The following is a 10830-nucleotide window of genomic DNA, read 5'->3' as shown; positions in this document are numbered from 1 at the left end:
CTCGTGGCAGATTAATCTACCAAGTCCCGTACGAGTTCGGGCATAGCATGTGCGTTCGCACAAGAAGGTCAATGGCCGAGAAGCCATATTTTAACTATATATGACTGTAGCATCTGTTCCCGAAAGAACAGTTACCGTGGATGACCATGCAGCTTTGCTAGAAATGAAATGATAATTAAATGGACACCCTAGCTGCAAGCAGGCGTTGATCTACTTCATTGGGGACATGTTGAAAATGCGTGCCCCGACCAGGACTCGAACCCGGGATCTCCTGCTTACATGGCAGACGCTCTATCCATCTGAGCCACCGCGGGCACAGATGATAGTGCGTCTGCAGGGACTTACCCTTGCACGCTTCCCGTGAGACTCACATTCCCAACTGTCCACAATTCTACATATGTATTGTACCTTATAGACATTTGCCCACTCACTCATTACTCGCGGACGCGTTGGCGATTCCCGTAAGAGTTTGGGCAACCTGTGCGCATTCGCACAAACGAAGGTCAATGGCTGGGTAGCCTTTAACTATATATATATATATATATATATATATATATATATATATATATATATATATATATATGAAGACAGTAACTTGTTCTCGAAAGAACAGTTACTGCTGATGACCGTGCAGCTTTTCCCTGGAATAAATGATGACTAACTGACAACCTCAGCTGCCGACAGGTGTTGTTATACCTCGATGTGGACAGCTGAAAATGTGTGGACAGTTGGGAATGTGAGTCTCACGGGAAGCGTGCAAGGGATAAGTCCCTGCAGTCGCGCTGTTCATCTGTGTCCTCGTTGGCTCAGATGGATAGAGCGTCTGCCCTGTAAGCAGGAGATCCCGGGTTCGAGTCCCGGCCGGGGCACACATTTTCAGCTGTCCACATCGAGGTATAACAACAACACCTGTCGGCAGCTGAGGTTGTCAGTTAGTCATATTTATTCCAGGGAAAAGCTGCACGGTCATCAACAGTAACTGTTCTTTCGAGAACAAGTTACTGTCTTCATATATATAGTCTGGATGGTTTTATTTACAGTATCTAAGTTTAGATGCAGTGAGCAAGGGAATTGGTCTGATCACTGAGTACTAGGTTTGGGCAAGTAGCCATATGTTTATTAATTTGCATTACTTCAAGGTCGTTCATATTCCTCACTAGGGCCAACAAGTGAGCGATACCGGGGAGCCACGTGTAGAAGTGTACATTTAGTTCCACACTGCCGAGAACACGCGAAGAGGTGTTCAATCGGAGCGAGAGTGTTAAAGAGGAGCTGAACAAACTCATGTGGCAGACGCTACAAGAGAGGTGTTTCACGTCACCGAGAGGCATATTGCAGAATTCAGCGAGAGGAAGTTTCAAGATGATTTTGGGCGACGTATTACACACACCCACTTACGTCTGGTGCAGTGACCATGGCGAGAACATGAGTCTCAGAGAAACTGGCTCATATGGTGCTTACCAGACGACGTCCCTCATTCATTCCCCTGCAGGATAGGGTAGGGAGAGAAATCAAAGCGATACCTCAGCAGGTTTCCACACTAGTACGCTGTCTGAAATCTAACTTCTTAGCCGCTGCTGCTTCCTACCGTTCGAGACTGAAACCGCAACTCGATGACGACGTTCTCAACACGGTGCAGGCAGTTACTGGTTTGCGAGGGTTCGTTTGTATTTTAACTTGCCTCGTTGTGATCTTCAGCTCGCAGTAGCCGGCGAACCCCTGAATTGTTAAATATTCTTCTTATCTGTAGCATAACTTAATTTTTTACAACAAACCAGGACTTGCCAACTCACATCTTTTAAGGCTTTTATTGCGTCTTTAAATACACTACTGGCCATCAAAATTGCTACACCAAGGAGAAATGCAGATGATAAACGGGTATTCATTGGACAAATATATTATACTAGAACTGACATGTGATTACATTTTCACGCAATCTGGGTGCATAGATCCTGAGAAATCAGTACCCAGAACAACCACCTCTGGCCGTAATAACGGCCATGATACGCCTGGGCATTGAGTCAAACAGAGCTTGGATGGCCTGTACAGGTACAGCTGCCCATGCAGCTTCAACACGATACCACAGTTCGTCAAGAGTAGTGACTGGCGTATTGTGACGCGCTAGTTGCTCCTCCACCATTGACCAGACGTTTTCAATTGGTGAGAGAGATCTGGAGAATGTGCTGGCCATGGCAGCAGTCGAACATTTTCTGTATCCAGAAAGGCCCGTACAGGACCTGCAACATGCGGTCGTGCATTATCCTGCTGAAATTTAGGGTTTCGCAGAGATCGGATGATGGGTAGAACCACGGGTCGTAACACATCTGAAATGTAACATCCACTGTTCAAAGTGCCGTCAATGCGAACAGAAGTGACCGAGACGTGTAACCAATGGCACCCCATACCATCATCACGCCAGGTGATACGCCAGTATGGCGATGACGAATACACGCGTCCAATGTGCGTTCACCGCGATGTCGCCAAACACGGATGCGACCATCATGATGCTGTAAACAGAACCTGGATTCATCCGAAAAAATGACGTTTTGCCATTCGTGCACTCAGGTTCGTCGTCGAGTACACCATCGCAGGCGCTCTTGGTTCAAATGGCTCTGAGCACTATGGGACTCAACTGCTGAGGTCATTAGTCCCCTAGAACTTAGAACTAGTTAAACCTAACTAACCTAAGGACATCACAAACATCCATGCCCGAGGCAGGATTCGAACCTGCGACCGTAGCGGTCTTGCGGTTCCAGACTGCAGCGCCTTTAACCGCACGGCCACTTCGGCCGGCGCAGGCGCTCTTGTCTGTGATGCAGCGTTAGGGGTAACCGCAGCCATGGTCTCCGAGCTGATAGTCCATGCTGCTGCAAACTACGTCGAACTGTTCGTGCAGATGGTTGTTGTCTTGCAAACATCCCCATCTGTTGACTCAGGGATCGAGACGTAGCTGTACGATCCGTTACAGCCATGCGGATAAGATGCCTGTCATCTCGACTGCTAGTGATACGAGGCCGTTGGGATCCAGCACGGCGTTCCGTATTACCCTCCTGAACCCACCGATTCCATATTCTGCTAACAGTCATTGGATCTCGACCAACGCGAGCAGCAGTGTCGCGATACGATAAACCGCAATCGCGATAGGCTACAATCCGACCTTTATCAAAGTCGGAAACGTGATGGTACACATTTCTCCTCCTTACACGAGGCGTCACAACAACGTTTCACCAGGCAACGCCTGTCAACTGCTGTTTGTGTATCAGAAATCGGTTGGAAACTTTCCTCATGTCAGCAGTTTGTAGGTGTCGCCACCATCGCCAGCCTAGGGTGAATGCTCTGAAAAGCTAATCATTTGCATATCACAGCATAATCTTCCTGTCGGTTAGATTTCGCGTCTGTAGCACGTCATCTTCGTGGTGTAGCAATTATAATGGCCAGTAGTGTACAACACATATTAGATGATGGGTATTGCGTTACGTGAGATCCTGTGGGTAACGAATAACAAGCGCATTTTAAATTCATACATAATACATTATTGATATAAGCTTCTGGACATTGGTATTTCTTGACAGCATGCCTAGTGCAGAAGACTCTTTGCCGCCTTTGACTTCTTTGCCTGTCAAGACTCGACGTACGTCTCCAACCATCTTGGAACGGCACGGAGATCAGGCGGAACACCTCACGCAAATAATAAAATGCACAAAACCGGACTTGTCCCCTAATAAATCTTCTTACGTAATAATTATATCTTCATATTCTGAACGATTATTCTACATAACAACAGCGTATATGATTCTTCCACTAAAGCTTGTTCACTTACATTCACAATTAGTACGAGATTCCACTTCCATTTAACAAAATTGTTTATTTCCAAACGTTGGCTGGAAAATATCGTACCCTCACAAGTTTCCGGCGACAGTATTCTGCATTTGATTAATATTCTTCTGTTTTTGCACAATCTTATTTTGTATCAGCATCGAGATTAGGTTCAACGTTTATTTTCCCAGCTTGGTTTTTATCTGAGATGTCTGTTGTGGGTCGGTTATTGCAAAAATTACATGGACGGTTGCCACATGTGACAACCTATCCACGCAACGTGTTACTAGTTTCTTGGCTAGTTTCAGGTAAAGATATTGAGATATTATTAAAAAATATCAACTGAGAAGAAGTTGCTCCAGACATGATGCTTGCAGCATTGAGAATGTGTAAAAAAGGTGAATATTCAGTTCATAGAGCTTTAGATGATTATCAAATCATTTGCCAAACTTTTGCAAAGTATTCTGAGAAAATTCACGAGAATGGAAGGAAGTTCAGCTTTCCACCGCTGTTGGCCGTTTTGAAAACAGAAAAGAATCATGTCTGACGATTACGAGAGGGAATTAAAGCAGTATGTTCTTAAAGCATCCGATGTTTACTTCGGTTTAACGCCACAGGAAATGAAAACTATGGCTTGTGATATGTTCGTAAAAATTGTGTTAGGTCCTTGAAATCTTGAGGTAGATATAAATGGCTCGTAAACAAATAAATGAAAACAAGCAAGTCTTTCGTTACGAAAACCAGAGGCGACCGACTTAGCACGAGCTTCTAGCTTTCACTGTACGAATGTGGCAACTTTTTTCGATGATTTGACAACGTTCTCTGAGGACATGATTCTCAAACTCACGAAATTTGTAACATAAGGGTAATGGGCGTTCATCAGTCCATAGGCCAGATAGAGTCGTTAATAACGGTAAAGCGGAGGGAGAATGGATCCCGGGTACATGCTGTAAGAAGTGGGCTCACGAATTATCTAGTCCAAGTTCGAGTAACTTTTATACACGTGAAAACTGCGGAAATACACTCAAAAGTGGATATGCTAGCACAGTGCATTAACTTAGATATTTACTTAAATTACTATGTATTGTAGCGTCTAGGCCAGCCACATTTCTTTAAAGAATCTAACTTCCGTGTTTATGGCGGCACATCTCCTGAACTATGTATCGTACAATTATATAATTTTTCGACTATATTCAGTGACATATGTGAATACTGTCTGCAGAGGTGTTGCGAACAGTAGTTTTTAGTACAGAAAACGACGTGATTGATGCAGAAGTTTTACTGAATGAACAGCGAAGACGTGGTAAGTAATCTTTTGTATTGAGTGCCAACGAAAAATGATTCGAGATGTTATGCAGTTATGTGATGACGTTAAGTGCCTTCATCCTCAAGTAGAGGACGAATCTAGTCTAGATAATTTGTGCGCCCTGAGTTAGTTTGTTCAAAAAATGGTTCAAATGGCTCTGAGCACTATGGGACTTAACTTCTATGGTCATCAGTCCCCTAGAACTTAGAACTACTTAAACCTAACTAACCTAAGGACATCACACAATACCCAGCCATCACGAGGCAGAGAAAATCCCTGACCCCGCCGGGAATCGAACCCGGGAACCCGGGCGTGGGAAGCGAGAACGCTACCGCACGACCACGAGATGCGGGCTGTTAGTTTGTCTCAAAATATACGTTGGGGTGACAAAAGTCATGGGACAGCAAAGTGCACATACAGATATGGTTGTAATATCTAGTAGACAATGTAAGAATATAAAAGAACAGTGCACTGGCGGAGCATGGCCGCAAGACAGCAGTTACCAGACTTTCAGTTTCTTTTTTATTTTTATTTTACACGTCTAGTTCCGTAAGACATGAAATTTAATCATAAAAGTAATAACAGATAAAATAAAATGTTTATGATCCCAAAAAATGGCAAGCTATAAGTTCATGTTGACGCAATCAGCAGTATAACATAGGAATCAGCTTAATTTTTCAAGGCACTCCTCGACAGGATAGAAGGAATGAGCCATGAGGAAACTCCTCAGTTTCGATCTGAAATCCCGTGGATTACTGTAATATTCTTGAATTCTTGTAGTAGCTTATTGAAAATGGATGCAGCAGTATGCTGCACACGTTTGTGCACAAGAGTTAAGGAAGTCCAATCCAAATGGAGATTGGATTTCTGCCTGGTATTAACTGAGTGAAAGCTGCTAATTTTTCGAAATAAGCTGACACTGTCAACAACAAATACGGTAAAGAATATATATAATGAGAGACCAATGTCAGAATACCCAGGGCTATGAACAGTGGTCGACAAGAGATTCGGGAAGTTACACCACTTACTGCCCGAACTGCTGGTTTCTGAGCCAAAAATATCTTTTAAGAATGGGAAGAGTTACCCAAAAATATAACACCATACGACATAAGCGAATGAAAATAAGCAAAGTACGCTACAATTCGTGTCGAACTATCACTACTTCAGATACCGTTCGAATAGTAAAAATGGCAGCACTAAGTCTTTGAACAAGATCCTGAACGTGGGTTATCCACGACAGTTTTCTACTATGTGATCACATAGATGTTTGAAATGTTCAGTGTTACTAATATATGCCCATTCTGTGAAATTAAAACGATGTTTTTTGTTAAAGTGTGTGTTAAAAACTGTAAAAATTGGGTCTTACTGTGATTTACCATTAGTCTACTTTTGTACAAGCCATGAACTTCTGTTATGGACGGCACTATTTGAAACAGGTCTCCCTCTACGGTTTTACCCTCCACGCTGCCCTCCAGTACCAACCAAATTGGTGATCCCTTGATGCCTCAGAACATGTCCTACCAACCGATCCCTTCTTCTAGTCAAGTTGTGCCACAAACTCCTCTTCTCCCCAATTCTATTCAATACCTCCTTATTAGTTATGTGATCTACCCATCTAATCTTCAGCATTCTTCTGTAGCACCACATTTCAAAAGCTTCTCTTCCCTTCTTGTCCAAACTATTTATCGTTCATGTTTCACTTCCATACATGGCTACACTCCATACAAATACTTTCAGAAACGACTTCCTGACATTTAAATCTATACTAGATGTTAACAAATTTCTCTTCTTCACGAACGTTTTCCTTGCCATTGCCAGTACATTTTATATCCTCTCTACTTCGACCATCATCAGTTATTTTGCTCCCCAAACAGTTAAACTCCTTCACTACTTTACGTGTCTCATTTCCTAATCTAATTCCCTCAGGATCACCCCGACTTAATTCGACTACATTCCATTATCCTCGTTTTGCTTTTGCTGATGTTCATCTGATATCCTCCTTTCAAGACACTGTCCATTCCGTTCAACTGCTCTTCCAAGTCCTTTGCTGTCTCTGACAGAATTAAAATGTCATCGGCGAACCTTAACGTTTTTATTTCTTCTCCATGGATTTTAATACCTACTCAGAATTTTTCTTTTGTTTCCTGCACTACTTGCTCAATGTAGAGATTGAATAACATCGGGGAGAGGCTACAACCCTGTTTCACTCCCTTCCCAACTACTGCTTACCTTCCATGCCCCTCGATTCTTATAACTGCCATCTGATTTTTGTACAAATTGTAAATAGGCTTTCGCTCCCTGTATTTTGCCCCTGCCTCCTTTAGAATTTGAAAGAGAGTATTCCAGTCAACATTGTCAAAAGCTTTCTCTAAGTCTACAAATGCTAGAAACCTAGGTTTGCCTTTCCTTAATCTTTGTTCTAAGATAAGTCGTAAGGTCAGTATTGCCTCAAGTGTTCCAACATTTCTACGGAATCCAAACTGATCTTCCCCAAGGTCGGCTTCTACCAGTTTTTCCGTTCGTCTGTAAAGATCTCGTGTTAGTATTTTGCAGCTGTGACTCATTAAACTGATAGTTCGGTAATTTTCACATCTGTCAACACCTGCTTTCTTTGTGATTGGAATTATTATATTCTTCTTGAAGTCTGAGGGTATTTCGCCTGTCTGATACATCTTGCTCACCAGATGGTAGAGTTTTGTTAGGCCTGGCTCTCCCAAGGCTGTCAGTAGTTCTAATGTAATGCTGTCTACTCCCGGGGCCTTGTTTCAACTTATGTCTTTCAGTACTTTGTCGAACTCTTCACTAAGTATCATATCTCCCATTTCATCTTCATCTACTGCCTCTTCTATTTCCATAATATTGTCCTCAAGAACATCACCCCTGTATAGACCTTCTGTATACGCCTTCCACCTTTCTGCTTTCCCTTCTTTACTTAGAACTGGGTTTCCATCTGGGCTCTTGATATTCATACAAGTGGTTCTCTTTTCTCCAAAGATCTCTTTAATTTTTCTGTAGGCAGTATCTATCTTACCCCTCATGAGATAAGCCTCTACATCTTTACATTTGTCCTCTAACCATCCCTGCTTAGCCATTTTACACTTCCTGTCGGTCTCATTTTTGAGACGTTTGTATTCCTTTTTGCCTGCTTCACTTGCTGCATTTTTGTATTTTCTCCTTTTTTCAATTAAATTCAGTATCTCTTCTGCTACCCAAGGATTTCTACTAGCCCTCGTCTTTTTACCTACTTGATCCTCTGCTGCCTTCACTACTTCATCCCTCAGAGCTACCCATTCTTCTTGTACTGTATTTCTTTCCCCCATTGCTGTCAATTGTTCCCTTATGCTCTCCCTGAAACTCTGTACAACCTCTGGTTCTTTCAGTTTATCCAGGTCCCATCCCCTTAAATTCCTACCTTTTTGCAGTTTCTTCAGTTTTAATCTACAATTCATAACCAATAGATTGTCGTCAGAGTCCACATCTGCCCCTGGAAATTTCTTACAATTTAAAACCTGGTTGCTAAATCTCTGTCTTACCATTATATAATCTATCTGATACCTTCTAGTATCTCCAGGATTCTTCCATGTATACAACCTTCTTTCATGATTCTTGAACCAAGTGTTAGCTATGATTAAGTTATTCTGTGTACAAAATTCTACCAGGCGGCTTCCTCTTTCATTTCAATAGCCCCAACCCATATTCACCTACTACGTTTCCTTCTCTTCCTTTTCCTACTCTCGAATTCCAGTCACCCATGACTATTAAATTTTCGTCTCGTAGAGGGAGACCAAGAGATGAATACACTAAGCAGATTCCGAAGGCTGTAGGCTGCAGTAGGTACTGGGAGATGATGAAGCTTGCACAGGATAGAGTAGCATGGAGAGCTGCATCAAACCAGTCTCTGGACTGAAGACCACAACAACAACAACAACAATATTTGAAACAGAACCGCTGTTGCACAAAACATCCTTTACTACCAACCTAGTGTCATCAGCAAACAGAAATATTTTAAATTACCTGTAATACTAGAGTGCATATCATTTACACAAATAAGGAACAAGAGTTGCCCCAACACTGATCCCTGGGGCAACCTCCATTTGACTGTGCCTCACTCAGAGGCCACATCACAGCCATTCTTAGCACTGTGAATTCTTATTTTTTGCTGTCTGTTGTTAAAGTAGGAGGCGAACCAAGTGTGAGCTACTCTCCATATTCCATAATGGTCTAACTTCTGGAGCAATATTTTGTGATCAGCACAATCAATGTCTTAGTTAAATCAAAAAATATGCCTAGCGTTAGAAACTTCTTGGTTAATGCAGATAACAAATTATGTGAAATAAAATGATGAATTGTCCTTACATACACAGACTTTTCAACTATAGCAAACATGATGGCATAGAAATAGGTCTAAAATTATCTACATTATCCATTTCTCCCTTTTTATAAAGCGTCTTTATTACTGCGTACTTCGGTTAAACCCTCAGCCGTTAGGGGTAAAACCCAATGGGATTCGGGGCAAGTAAGGCTAGCAACCTGCTTCCCTGGTACTTTAAATATGATGCTGGCAACAATCAGAGCAAAATGCCTCGGACCTTTGGAGGTGACGGAGTCCCACCTCTAACTGACAAACCAGGGACTCCTAAGATACGACATGGCAAACAAATGGTAATGAGATGGGGAACTATTAATATCAATGGGGGCTACTCTGGGAAGAAGGTAGAGCTGGCTGAGGCTGCAAGTAAGATGGGGCTGGACGTTTTAGCTGTTAGTGACATTCGGGTAAGGGGTGAGAAAGAAGAGGTAGTGGGAGAATACAAGGTCTACCTGTCAGGAGTCAAAGCAGGAATAGCACAATGGAGTGTAGGGCTTTACATCAGGAAAGAAATGGAACCCAGCGTAGTTGCAATAAGGTATGTAAACGAACGACTGATGTGGATAGATTTGACAGTGTCTAGCAAGAAAATTAGGATTGTGTCAGTATATTCGCGTTGTGAAGGGACAGATCAAGATAAGATGGATAGTTTTTATGAGGCACTCAGTGATGTAGTTGTTAGAGTAAAGGACAAGGACAGTGTTCTGCTCATGGGTGATTTTAACGCCAGGATTGGAAATCGAACAGGAGCGTATGAAAAGGTTATGGGTAAATTTGGAGAGGATATGGAGGCCAACAGGAACGGGAAACAACTCTTAGATTTCTGTGCCAGTATGGGCTTAGTAATCACAAACTCCTTTTTTTAAACATAAGAACATTCACCGGTATACTTGGGAAGGCAGGGGAACCAGATGTGTCATTGACTATATAATAACAGATCAGGAATTCAGGAAGGCTGTGAGGGACACACGTGTGTTCAGGGTATTCTTTGATGAGGCTGATCATTATGTAATCTGCAGTGAAATTGGTATTGTGAGGCCAAAAGTGCAGGAGGTCAGGTCCATATGTAGGAGGATAAGAGTGGAGAAACTTCAGGATAAGGAAATCAAGCACAAGTACATAACAGCGATCTCAGAAAGGTATCAGTTAGTTGAATGTAGTCAATTACAGTCATTGGAAAAGGAATGGACAAGGTACAGGGACACAGTACTAGAAGTGGCTAAAGAATGTCTTTGAACAGTAGTGTGTAAAAGTAGGATGAAGCAAACAGCTTGGTGGAATGATACAGTCAAGGCAGCCTGTAAAAGGAAAAAGAAGGCGTATCAAAAATGGCTACATA

General features: G+C 42.4%; 2 non-coding genes across 2 annotated transcripts; one reads left to right on the top strand and one right to left on the bottom strand.

Moving 5' to 3' along the window:
* Positions 1–240: 240 nt before the first annotated feature.
* On the bottom strand, positions 241–315 carry Trnat-ugu. The gene has a single exon. It is a non-coding gene; the product is annotated as a tRNA-Thr (tRNA).
* A 480-nt stretch (positions 316–795) lies between these two features.
* Trnat-ugu lies at positions 796–869 on the top strand. The gene has a single exon. It is a non-coding gene; the product is annotated as a tRNA-Thr (tRNA).
* Positions 870–10830: the final 9961 nt, after the last annotated feature.

This window comes from Schistocerca americana, chromosome 9, assembly GCF_021461395.2.
Source record: "Schistocerca americana isolate TAMUIC-IGC-003095 chromosome 9, iqSchAmer2.1, whole genome shotgun sequence".
Classification (NCBI taxonomy): domain Eukaryota; kingdom Metazoa; phylum Arthropoda; class Insecta; order Orthoptera; family Acrididae; genus Schistocerca; species Schistocerca americana.
This window is presented reverse-complemented; position numbering and strand designations above follow the sequence as displayed.